This window comes from Ambystoma mexicanum, chromosome 14, assembly GCF_040938575.1.
Source record: "Ambystoma mexicanum isolate Mex_15411 chromosome 14, UKY_AmexF1_1, whole genome shotgun sequence".
Classification (NCBI taxonomy): domain Eukaryota; kingdom Metazoa; phylum Chordata; class Amphibia; order Caudata; family Ambystomatidae; genus Ambystoma; species Ambystoma mexicanum.
The window spans coordinates 292,845,266-292,859,082 of record NC_090940.1 but is presented as its reverse complement, the minus strand read 5'-3'; positions in this window follow the sequence as shown (position 1 = coordinate 292,859,082).

Sequence of the window (13,817 nt, the reverse complement as noted above, 5' to 3'; positions counted from 1 at the left end):
GGCATTCGTCCTTGACAAGGGCCAGGCCCTCTGTCCATGCACTAAAGTCATATTACAATGTTTTGTACTTACATTTTGACACTTTAGAAAAATAAAACACAGGGCAGATTTGCAAAACCATGCTTTTAGGTCCTTGCTGATGTTCCTCGCGAATGTTTGCTGCAATCCTGTCCAGCTCTTCGGGCTGTAGCCACAAGCAGAATTTTTTTTCCCATTCAAGCCTAACCCAATTTCGAAAAACGTTACCACATAGCCGATCTCTGGTGGATATGCCCACTTTAACCCCATTACCGGTCCCTCGTGGTCATGGCCAGTAGCCGGATTGTCTGGATCATTGAATGACCCAGATAATCTGTCCAATGCCCATGGGCACAGGCTAGACCTCATTCACCAAAGGTATATCACTATTTTTTGCACCTACAAAATGACACTTTTCAAAAAAATAAAACACAGACATATTTGAAAAACCATGCTTTTGGGTCCTTGCAAATGCTCCTTGCATGAATTTGCAAATCCGTCCATGTTTTATTTTTTTGAAAAGTGTTAAAATGTACATACAAGAAATAGTCATATAACTTAACCCCCACTTGACAAAATGCATTTAGACTTTGCACAAACATTCAAAGTTGGGTCTATAATCTTTCTGAAAACCTTTGCGCAGATTTGTCTAACAGCAACAAAATTATAAGCCACCTAAAAATGTTGTGACCCCTATGTAATTTTGCCCCCTCTTGACAGAATTCCACCAAACTTTGCAAAAACATTCAAATCTGGGTGTAAAATCATTTTGCAAACATTTGTGCAGATTCGTCAAACGGCATCAAATATGTAAGCCTTTCAAATATTTTGGGACCTGTGAGGAACTCATGGCGACAAGCAAGACAGACACAAGTGATCACAGTTCAAGGGTGTTTATTGAACATTGAAAGATGTATGCAGGTTGGAAAAATGCCCAATCTAAACCTAACTCTAAGATGGAAGCAAATGTCAATCATTAAATGACAAATAAGGCAGTCCTAGTGGCGTTGTGTCAAAATAAAAAGGGCCTATACTAAAAAACCTATTGCCAAGTCTCACAACTAATACAAAAAGGGGTGTGGGATATTTCTTATGAAAAGAAAGAAGTGTTTTTAAATAATATGTCAGGATGCGGTTGCCTGGGTCTTCCTTCCCCACCTTTTGATCGCGGGGTAAGGTGGAGTTAGTGCATCACTGTACAGTCTCGGGCTTCTCTAGCACGAGACAACAGTTCTAATGCCATTTCTCAGGACCGTTGATGCCTAAGTCTTGTTTCCTTAGAAAGTCTCTGGCCTTCGGAACCTGATGTGTACAGATAACCAAAAACAAAAGTTCCTTTAACAAATCAAAGTTTTTTTCCAAAGTTCTATATGGGTGATGGGTTCACCTCTGGGTCCCCCTCTTCTGTGCTGACCCTTTTCTTATCGTATTTCACAATTTCATGATAGGGTGATGGCTTCATCCCTGGGCCGCCCGTCTTATGGGCTGACCCCTTCTTAATAGTATTTCTTTGCCTCTCTTATTCCTTTCTCATTAAAATTTGGGTGATAGCTTAACTCCTTGTATCTCCCTCTTTTGGGCTTGGACCTCTCTCAAATGCCAGCCCTTGGGTGATGGCTTCATCTCAGATCTCCCTCGTTCGGGCTCGGACCTCTCTCGACTGCCAGTGTTGAGCTTAGCTTCACCCCTGATCTCCCTCGTCTGAGCTCGGACCCTTCTTAGTTTCTTAATGTCTTTGTCAAACAGTTCAATGGACCTCTATTTTCTGGGTTCACTTTAACACTCTGTTTCCTGGGACCTTTAGACTTCGTCTCTCTCCTCCGGTATCCTTCCTTCGAGTTCACTATTATCTTTTCAAAGCTTTATTTGCAGGATTCATGTCCCTTTCCTTCATTCAATATTTCGGGACTCACTTCCCTTGCTTTTTGCCAACTTACGGATCAAAGTCTTTCGATTGTTCGGGGCTTTTGCTCAACCCTCACGTATGACCACTTTTAGTTCCTTTGGCGGCCTTCCTACAGCCTTCTGATTTCTGTCGTTCTATTGTAGCGGGGATTAACCAGCACTTGTTGAGTTCACACTCAGGTGGTGCCGGTTTCCCTCTTCTGCTGGTCTCGCCTTAACACCTTTTACAGTTCACAGGAACATCTGAGATGTTTGCGGACTTCGTGGAAGAAAAACACCTGATTTTTGGCTTTTTATGGCCATACCCCATCACATCCTCATGAATCCTCACCTCTCCAGAGATTGTTTCCTTAGCTTGACAAGTGCAATGTTGTGTTTTTTTATATGTTTTTACTGTGATGTCCGCGGACTATGGGCGCAGTTTAGGAATCCAACATGGCGTCTGTTTCAAATGTTTTACGCACCTCACATTTTTAATTGACCAATCAGCGGGCACATATGATGTCTGGGAATACCACGCTGCTCTTTGATTGGTCGGGAGGTGTCTGCGGACTCCGAATCAGGAAATGAGTCCACAGACCGGACCCAGATATTGCACATTTTTTTACCTACTGTTTGCCCATTTAAAAATAATCCTGGAAGGATTTACTCAAAATTTGCAAAAGCACTTCGGGACGAAGCTGCCACTCCTGGCGCACGTTTGATGCAGATTCGTCAAGCGGTTTGGGCTGTAGGCACGAGTAACATTTCTTTCCCATTGTGTCGATGAGGATTTACAAAATGATGGCAACCCCTATAACTTTGCCCCCCCGAACGAAACTACACCAAACTTTGATAAATCATTCAGAGGAGGCATATACATTTTTTGCAAAGTTTGGTGAGGATTATTTGAACAGCGCCATAGTTATAAGCTGCCCAAAAAGTGCTCTTTCTATAAGTTGAGCAATTTAACCATAACCACAGGGCCATACCGCTTGCCTTGCAATAGATAGAAAGATATATATGTGATTTGCAATCTGTGTTTCTTTGAACCAATCAGCTCTCGAATTTCATACCCTGCATGTGCCCTTAGTCCAATCCATTTATAGATTTATTGTACATGTGATTCACGCTTTGAAAATTAATGAGTCCGTTTTTATTCTTTTAAAATTATGGTTATTTGAAAATGTTAAGTGACAATTTAGTTGTTGATTATATTAGATGTGACAAATACTTATTTCTAAGAATGTAATATGTATGTTTTCTCTTTATATGAATATTATCACCAATCTAGATTTGAGATTCAAATGTCAAATTTTAGTGCTGCCCACATTCTGGTTTGAATTGCGAAGCTAAACAAAATAGTGTTTTTTTCTGTTTTTATTGAACATTTTCCAAAGGAGAGGTATAATTATCTATGTTATTTGTAGTGTTTACATTCTCCCTCCACATAAAATAAAGTTATCGGTTGATTCAGATGCAGCATTTATTTCATTGGGCGTACACATGGGTCTCGAACTACAAGAGTAGTAGAACATTTTGCTTCGAGAATTTCATAGCATTGTTACTCGATCTAATCTTGCTCCTTTTAGCAATGTCTGAGTAATTCATAATATTATACATTCTCAATCCGTTATGAGTGGGGGATAGAAACAAGGTAAACTTTAAAAAAAAATTCTGGCTCTCTATTCACACAGTGGGCCTCATTACGAGGTTGGATGTAGCCTTGCCGGTTTTACCCGCAAGGCTACCTCCAAACTCGCATCCGCTAATTGTCCTTTCGCGGGTGCCGGGCTCGGTACATCCCCATTCCAATTTGAGCCCCATACGGCTCAGTGGGAATGGGGAGGGTGGTAGCACCGGTACCGTTAATAACGATACCAGTGCTACCATCATGTTCTGCTTGCGGGTGCCGGTACGGCCACCATGTTAGACCTGGTGGCTGCAAGGGCAACCGCAAGCAGAACTCCTAGTATGGCGGTACGGTAGCAACAGTGCCGGTAACGATACCGACGCCATTGTTGCCTTACTGCCATACTTGTAATGAGGCCCAGTGTCTTCATATCTAATCTATTTTTATTAATTCTCGATCTCAATACTCAAACAGATAAAATCTAAACAAAGTATGAAATTCCTGCACATATAATTGGAGATGAGGGACTAATGAAAAGAGGCAATATTTTAAAATGTGTATGTAATTTTGGATGTGCTGAGAAAGTATGTTTTGTTTCTATATTGAATGTTTGATCAAATAAAGTACTGGGAAGAGCAAGCGGTCTGTATGGGTATGAGATCTAGATTTGTGATGAGTGTTTAAAGTTGAAATAAAATATGGAAAGCAAGAATTTCACATGTTATGAGAAGTGTCTTCACTTTATGTGAATAATTTTCAATTAATACAGTGTTTACTCATTTTTATAGATACGGTTCATGAATCTAGAACTCATATCAGCATGTTCCTCTTCCTCGTCCCAGTACTTTCATATATCTTGATCTGATCTTAAAATAATAAAAAATCATATTTATAGGTAGTCGGTTTTCGATTGTAATGTGTAAAGTATATTTTTACAGAAGTGAAGTAGTTGGCATGGTTTAATGTTCTGTAGGCCAAAGAATCCCACTATCAGCACGTTACTCTTCCTCATTTGGGTACCACACCACCAACTCACTCTTCCTCATCACAGTCCATCACTAAGCACCATCTCCCTCTTCCTCATCACAGTCCCCAACTACCACACCTCACTCTTCCTCATCACAGTCCCCAACTTCACAACTTCAGTCTTCCTCATTACAGCCCTCCACTAACACCACCTCGCTTTTCCTCATCACAGTACAGCATTACTAATACCATCTTATCTAGTGGATACAAAAAAGAGGAAATACTTGATAAACCCGGTGTTGCGTAGCTCAAAAATAGATATTGATAACAAATGATATGACTTCAGGAATGTTATAAGAAACAAAGACAGAAATACAGGTGGTGCAAGGTATAGTTTAACAAAACCCTTGAAATTCAGTAAAATAATTTAGTTAATGGATAGTTAAGGTGAATGCATTTAGTTCACCAAAACCCTTGAAATTCAGTGAAAAAACTTTAGTGGAACAACGTTAAGGTGCTGATTTAATGCAACAAAACCCCTGAGATTCTGCAGATTCTGGAAGCTACGCCACCTTAGCTAAGATGCTCCCATGTTGTGTCCCCTAAGCACACTGATGATATCAAAAATGACATTACTGTTGATATTACATATGCCATCACGAGTGACATCATTGCTACAGCAGAACATATGTGCAAGAAAGAGAGGATTCAGCTGAAATTGCACTGTGTCTGTCACACTGTGACTTTCACGGACAACCCACATTTGTATGCATGCTCAACCTGACATCTACATGTGCGGTGACTCCAACAAAGCACAGAATGTAGATCAAGGTGTGTCCACACTCGACAATACTTGCAACATTTACAGCCCTTCAACTGAACCGTACTCCCTAGCCACAAGCACATGTCAGATGCTATCAGTGATGACATCATATGAGAAATCAGGCAGGACATTATCTGAGACCTCCTCAATGACCTTACTGGTAAGTACCAGACATGTGGAAACATGTTTGACTATATTTGAACATATAGTACACATGCAATATACTCTGTCTTTTATGTAGGTCTGAAAACATTAAAGCTTTATCAAGCTTTGTAAATAATGGTTGGGGAACGACAGCAAGTTGCTCTTGCACATGGCACTTGCCAATTTAGATGTAATATTGAAGACGTACACAAGCTTTGGATCTCCAGAGACTTTACATTACAACTTCCACTAGCTCTACCCAGCACAGACAATGGTGAGGATCAATGAGAGTCATAGGCCTCATTATGAGTGCGGTGGTCCTGAAATAAGGGTGCCGGTAGCAATGTACTGCACCCTTTCCAGACCGCCGCACTCCGACTCTGTGAGCGGGGGCAGTTACGCCCGGCACGTATGACCTGCTGGGCACAACGGCCCCCACCCGCAGAATTTTCACGGAAGCAGTGGCATAATTTACAATGGTGCCGGTTCTTCCGTGAACCCTTTCCCATGGAGTCCTAAGGGATTCCATGAGAATGGGGACTTTCCGAATCCGCCGCCTGATATCCCGGGCCGCCAGGACTTGAAACCAGTAGCACCAGCGATTTACCGCTGTCCTTAGAATGAGGCCAATAGTCCAAAATGTGTTGTGGATTGCCGTCTTCAAACCTGGCCCAAAAACGATTTTGTCCATCCAGCATGTTATAGCCACTGAAGTCTTGATTACTAAGTGTCCTCACAACATGAATGTGTTTCTTAATATCGCTGACCCTTGCAGTCTACATGCCTTAGCCTTCACTGTTTTACATAGTCAAGACTTAGCATTTGATTTGTTATAATGATAGCAAGTTGACTGCCTAATGTAGATACATTGACTTCGGAAACTGACCCTTATTAGGTATGTTGTATTCTTTGGTGGGCAGGTGTAAAGTCATAATTGGAGTACTAAAATGCCTTTTTGCATAGGGGTTTGTGTAGAACAGAGAGATAAAGGTACTAGAGTATCTCATCATGGCGAATGCTCAATCAATACAGAGTAACTTTGATGCGCAAGAATACCCTGGTTGTAAATGGACAGTATTTTTAAATGCACACTGCAACCAACCTGAATCCACTCTTATGTGCGAGAACGCGTTTCTTGAATGTTGCACCTCTCCTTATTGCACACATGATCTGCTGTACCAGTGATGTCATATGTGATATCATCAGGGATGTCGTTTGTGATGTCATCAGTGTGCTTAGGGGCCCTGCAATGGAGGCATCTCAGTTAAGGAGGTATACATTCCAGCACCTGCTCAATTTCAGGGGGTTTGTTGCATTAAATCAGCACCTTACTGTCACTTCTACCAAAGTTTTTTCACCAAATTTCAAGGTTTTTTTGCATCATATTGTTTCAACTTAACGTTGCTTCAACTAATGTTTTTTCACTGAATTTAAATGGCTTTGTTGCACTAAACTTATTCACCTTAACTAAAGTTGTTTCACTGAATATATATGCTGTCGAGCAAAGGTCCACCCTGTAGAGTTTTAAACCTATTGCAAATGCTGCTTTTCCACTGCGTGATTGATTAAGTGTAAATGCCTCCCTCAATCAACGATGACGGGAGGCGTTTACAATGGTTTCTAGGGGCAGCTCGTCCATAATTGGTCGAGGGGACATGGACCCACTGGGTCTTGGCCCCCTGTCACTCATTATGGAGGAGCCAGCCCAGTAAAATACGAGCAAAAAACTTTGTTTGCCTTTCACCGTTAAATTTCCCCAGCCGTGCAAGCACAATGAGCCATGCAAGGCTGTGGATGTTTGCTTCCCCAGCCTCGCATGGCTCCTTTGAAATGCTAGCTAGTGAACTTCATGTCTGTATGTGCAAGGGGGCGCTCTCGTGCCTCCTCACACATACAGACAGAGCAGGCTGGAGTGGGGTGTCTCTGGACCCATGCTCAGGCCCCATGCACGCATATGCAGGGACCTGGAAACTTCCTGATTCCTGTTCATCCTTGCATGGGGCTGGAGCACTAGAACCTCTGGACTTGTGGCGCAAGGTAAGTTTTCTTATGTTCATTTAAAAAAATGTAAATTATGTATATGGATGCATGCATGCTTGTGTTGTTAGGTGAATGTATGATGACGGTGATGATGTACGTGCTTTCTGTGTGTATGTTGTGTAAATGTGTGTTTGTATGTTTATTATTTAAATATGTGTATGGATGCATGTATGCTTGTGTTATGAGTGAGTGCATGATGGGTGCTCGTGACTGTGAATGAGACAGCGAGTGCTTGCTGTGTGTATGTTGTGTAAGTTTGTGTGTGTTTGTTTGTGCTGGTCCGAGATGATTTTGGCGAGTGGGTGTAGGAGGTTTGTACAACAAAGGCATTTTTAAAAGGCCTTTGTTACACAAGCCCCCTGCCCACCGGCCAAAATCAGCTCTCTATCCGAGGTGCTGTGGGGCCCAGGGGACAGGCATGGTATCTTTTTACTGGACATCTATCATAGATGTCCAGTAAAACAAATATCATACCTGCTTCCCTGGCCCCCATGCGCCTGTGAGGTCCAGGGGACAGGCATGGAATTTTTTTACTGGACATCTATGATAGATATCCAGTAAAAAATACCATCCGCGCCCCTGGTCCCCCAGTGCCTGGCAAACATACATATCCACATTGATTGTGTGCATGTGTGAGGAGCTTGGGACCAAGGGGACAGGCGTGTAATTTTTCTACTGGGCATCGATGATAGATGGGCAGTTAAAAAACATGCCTTACCCCAGCGCCCCCCAGCGCCTCGCAATCACACATTATCACATGTATCATTATTGTGATTATATCTGACTGCAAGGCACACCATGGATCAGGCATGGCATTTTTTATTGCGCATGGCTGATAAAGCAAGCATGATACGTGTTATTATGTAGCTAGACCTGCATTTTAATGCAGTCTGTCTAGCCATTTCTTTTTGTGGTATGACATTTTGTATTGGGCAAGCATGATAAGTGTTATTATGAAGCAAGACTGGCATTATTGTATGCAACCAGTCTAGCCACTTCTCACTGAGGTATGTCATTTTGTATTGGGCATCTTTGACAAAGCAAGCAGGATCAATGGTATTATTCTTATTGTGGCATGACATTTTGCATAGGACATCTTTGGTAACGCAAGCATGATAAGTGTTATTACGAAGCAAAACTGGCATTTTTTTATACTACCAGTCCAGCCATTTCTTACTGAGGCACGACATTTTGTATTGGGCATCGTTGATAAAGCAAGCAGGATAATTGTTATTATGTAGCTCGACTGGCATTTTAGTACAGCCAGCTTAGACATGTTTTCATACTTTGGCATGCATTTTACATGGTAAAGCATACTGCACTATGTTCTTATGTGGGGATACTGCCATATATTGGCAGAACAAACATGGACATGTTTTCTTATAGTATCATTAATGGCATTATGCACAAAGCAAACAGGAGTATGTTCTTATATGGGAATAATATGGTATAATGTTGCAGTCAGCATGGAAATGTATGGGCGCAGCCAGTGTGAAAATGTGTTATAATGGCACATATTGTGGGAAAAGACATCATGAAAATGTGTTGGAGAAATGCTTGTGTGCACTGCTGGTGACTTGCATCCACTGGATTTTTTTTCATGAGTTACCCTGCAAAGCTCAATTGCAAACTGTATGGGTTTTTATCACATTTTTACCCAATTGTTCTAAAAAGTGTGTGCTTTAAAATGCCCCATTTTCACCCATAATTTAGAAATATTTCTCTGGGAGAGAACCTGCCGAAACCTCCTTGAGTGGTGTGGGCTCCCTTACTACACTCGGTCGCTCGGCTATATCAGGGACGAATATTTCCGCCCCTCCAGTTAAAAAATTCACCAGCCGCCACCGATGGTCTCTACATAATCTGCTTACTTTTATCTTGTACAAAGGTCAGTCTAATTCTATGGCAATGTATTGCTTGACCGCTGGGTGGAACATCCAATGCTGGCGGTAGTGCATGCAGATTTATCAGCGGATCAGGAAATTGAGGCAAATGTGTTATTTCTGCTCTGTTCCTCAACGCCTCCTGACAAACGAATTGAAAGTCGCCAGATCAGAAAAATTGCATTTTTACCATTCATTTATCAAATCCACTGGACATTGAAAATAACCCCTAGAGAGAGAGAAAGTGAGCACAGGGGGGAGAGGGAGAGAGAAATAGAGAGTGAAAGAGAGAGAGGGGAGAAAACAAGAGAGGGACACATAGAGAGCTATATATTGAGAGAGTATATTAGATCGACGAATGATACGCCAGGCACAGCTAGCATGATCTAAACCACATCTTGCCTAATTATTTAATATCAAATCAATATCTAGAGCTTCCTGCTGGATTGCTCATGTTGGAGAGCGTTGCTCTGAGTTGGTTCTGTTATTTGTACTCAGAGTTATTCTGTGAACCCATCCATTGCATGCACGTTCCTAAAGGGCCATAAGCTCACTAATAAAATTGGGCGGCACCCAGTCATATCGCAGTAAGGTCATCATCAGACTGGAGATTAGACTTGTTGAAAAGGAGGAAACTAGGAAACAGTCCTCATGCTACACTGGTCCAAGTCGCCTCCACTTCAGAAAATAACTGAATACCTGCCTCTTCCAATAACACCTTGGTGTAACCTAGATTCTGGCTAACCTGTGAACACCCCAATCCTTACATTGTATTGTGGTAATTATCATTAATGTGTACTTGATGACCTTGTTCAATTCTTGCTACCAATGTTTTTCTATATGATCTATACAGTACTCCGTTGCTCCCATGCTATGTATGTGCTACAAGAAAATATAATACTATCACTACTACTACTAATAATAATGATAATAACAATGATAATGCAGTAGCAAGCACCATCCTGGGATACACTTGCAAGATACCAACAGCAGGCATGCCACCAGCAGCCAATCCCCACAGGCGTGGCAGCCTTACTTTCACTCCAGAAAACATTGCTACACTGGCAACATGTTTCCAGCCACCAAGCCGAACTCTTCTTCCCGTAGTAATATCCCTGTGCACTAGGTAGTGTGCTAGAGGCATTTGCGTGTGGGGAAATACATCACAGGTCACATGACTGAGTGTGCTTGCTCAATGCCAACTTGGCGCAATGTTATCTATAGACCTTTTACCATATTCTTTCAACTTCAGATTCCATCGGTTTATGAATTAAGCTGGTCACTGCTGGGAAAGTCAACATCGCTGTTCATGCCAGGCTGTACCAAGGTTTCCGACGAGGTACTACTATTCATAGTTGAATAGAAACTAGATTAACAACAGGCCCAAAAAGTCCACTTCACCATGAGGGGTAAGTTCATGGCTTTGATTCACACTGGGTGGCTTTGCTTCGCCCTGCCAGTAAATGTCTTTCCAGATCCTGAAGCAATCCATAAAAACAGCTGGCACATGCAGCTCTGCAGCATGCCACTCTGTCTACGCAAGGATTTCTGGGAGAAGGTGGAGGAGGTGGCAGCACAGTGGCTGAGTCCATGGCGCTTGTAGCAAGGCATTGCTGCTACTGCTAACGGTTCTAATTTCCTGGAAAGAGCTGGCTAGCGTATTCCTTGCTTTGGGTAATTCCTTCACCTTGAAATGACACGCTTTACCAGTAATTGCCAGTCTGTGAAGGGATTATTTGCCTTGGCCCAAAGGATCAGCTCACACTTCAGCCAGGCCTCCAGTGCATGAAATGTGTAGCATCAACTGCAGGTGTGCCGCACGCTGCAGAGTGAAATTGCCAACCATTGACGCAGTGCATCACTCAGTGAGCTAATTCTACTGCTGTAACTCCTAGGATTCAGCATGATAAAGACCAATGATTTGGCTGCTTAACTGGGTGAGGCATGTGCCATTCACTTTTTGTGGGGATTCTTGCATAGCCTCAATTAAAGATAACACTGAATACCTCCTGGCACTATTTCTCAAACCATAATTCTAGATCAAATTGGGTGCTATTAAGCTTCATGTAGTGGATGAGCACTGACAAACCAGCAGAATGAAAAACAGTGAACATCTGCAAAGAAGCACTAATGTGGTTGTAGTGGAAATGAAATTGTGTGAAGAACATTGACATAAAAATGTCACAACGCATGTGTATCACCAGAGATGTCAAGTGCATTATTGGTTTATTTATTTACCGGGAGAAAAAATGCTCTTTTGATCAAAAAAGAATGTACAATAGATAAGAAATCAGAATTGATGGGAATCAGTGAGCTTCTTACAATGGGTTGAGTTCGAGTGACATTCTGACCAGGTTGTGGAGAGAATAATTGTAACAGTCACCAGGGACAATATATGGGTGGCCATACAGAGATTAAGGACAACCAACGTTAGACATTTTTAAGTGCAGGTAAGTGGTACGGCCAGCTGTGTTAGGGATGTGACCATGATGAATGAAGTGCTAGAGTGGAGGTAGAGAAAGCGAGGGACAGAGGAAAGTTAGAGGCGAGGGACAAATGTTAGCTAGAAGGCAAATGAGAGGTTGGTTAATAGTGTAACTCGGAGGTGCAGAGGTATGCTTTTAGTATGGGTTTGAACAATTCAGTGTGGACTGTTTCTCGGATGTCGAGGGGAAGAGAATTATATTCAAGTAGAGCAACAAGAGAGAAATAACAGAACCTAGAGGAAGCACGGGGAGATTGAGGTGCCACAAGTGTAGTCAAGGAGGCAGAGTGGAGGATACCAGAAGGCTTGCAGAGCTGAATAGAGGAGTATAGATACAGTGGTGCCTAACCGTGGATAGATTTGTGAACCAGGAGAAGACATTTAAATCTGGTCCTGTTTTGCATTGTCAGCTGTTCAGCCTGGTGATGGTACAAAGAAGTGGGTGGGAAGTGAGAGAGTTCAAAGAGAGTCCTGGTAGCAAAGTTAATGATCTTGTCGAGAAGACCGAAAACATAGCCGAGGAGTCCAGAGGATGCTGGCAAAGTGGTCTAGTTTAGAGAAGACAAGAGTAGTAAAGAAATGCTTGTTGGTGTTTAAAGAAAGGAGGTGCTTGATTTTCCTAATATAGGGAGGTTGCGGCAAGCTGCTGTTGCCGTTTTGGAGAAAAAAGTAGAGAAGGTGTGCAAAGGGTCATAAATGATGCCAAGGGTTCTAACTGAAGACGAGTAGGGGAGGGTGTCAGGTGAGAACTGCATGGGCAGGGGAAGAGGTGAGAGAGAGTATTTGGCAGGGAAGAAGAGCACACTTGTTTTGGTTTTACATCAGAGAGTGCAAAGCCATGCAATATTTAATGGTAGATAGACATGTTGAAATTTGGAAAGAGATATTAGCAGAAAGTTTAGGGAAAGAGAAAATGCGGGTGCTCTCCAAAGAAGGAGATTAGAATGTAAAGAGGAGAAGACCCAAAACAGAGCCTTGTGGAACACCAACCATTAGAGGAGTGAGTTGAGAGGTCTTGTTGCTCCAGGAGACATAGAATTGGTGAGGTGCCAGGAAGGATTCAATCCAGACAAGAGCTTGATCGCGAATCCCAAGAAAAAAGGGAGTATTAAAGAGATCAGAGTGATTGACAGTGTCAAAGGCTGCGGCCAACCTTGATATGAACCCCCGCATTGACGGTAGTGTACAACAAACTAATAAGAGTTATGTAGGCAGCAGGTATTTGTGCCTCCACATGCACTCAAGACTGAGATTAAGTATAGCTAACAATTTGTAATTATTAGATCTACAATTGTGGACTTTTAGAGATAGGATTTTTTTAGAAAATATTCTCTGTGTAAATGAAATACTTTGTGATGTATATATGAATTGTTCTCCAATCGGCGTAATTTTTAGAAGCACAAGTCACTTTTTGGTGGATGCACTGGTCACTTTATAAAACACATTATATTTTCCAATGCTTTTATGATTGAAATATTTGTATTGTTCTATATATTAAAATAGAAATTCTAGATTAAGTGAATGAGGTGCCGTTATATGAAGGTTGAAGTCTTCTTTACTATTAGGTACCTCCATCGTAATGGAGTGACATCTAGTTACAGTTCTTCTAGTGTACACCTTATGAGAAATTGCCATAGTGATTTAGAGGTTGTTAACTTTATGGCGTGTATATATGTTTAAAACCAGGGGCGTTTTTCAACTTCATCTCTTCCTGGTGTCCTTTATTATTAAGTATGCTCACTCATTGGTGCCTGCTGGAGACCGCAGCCAGACAGTGTAGTGACTCGGATGAATGTGAATGAGTGACCTGGACACCAATGAATAAGGGTGGTGTAACCAGAAGTGAGACGTATTAGTGGAGGATTCTCTCAGCGGTCCTGAACAGTCTGGCTCTGTTCCCGCTTTGGCAGCACGGCGCCCGTAGAATATGCTTTCTGTTCA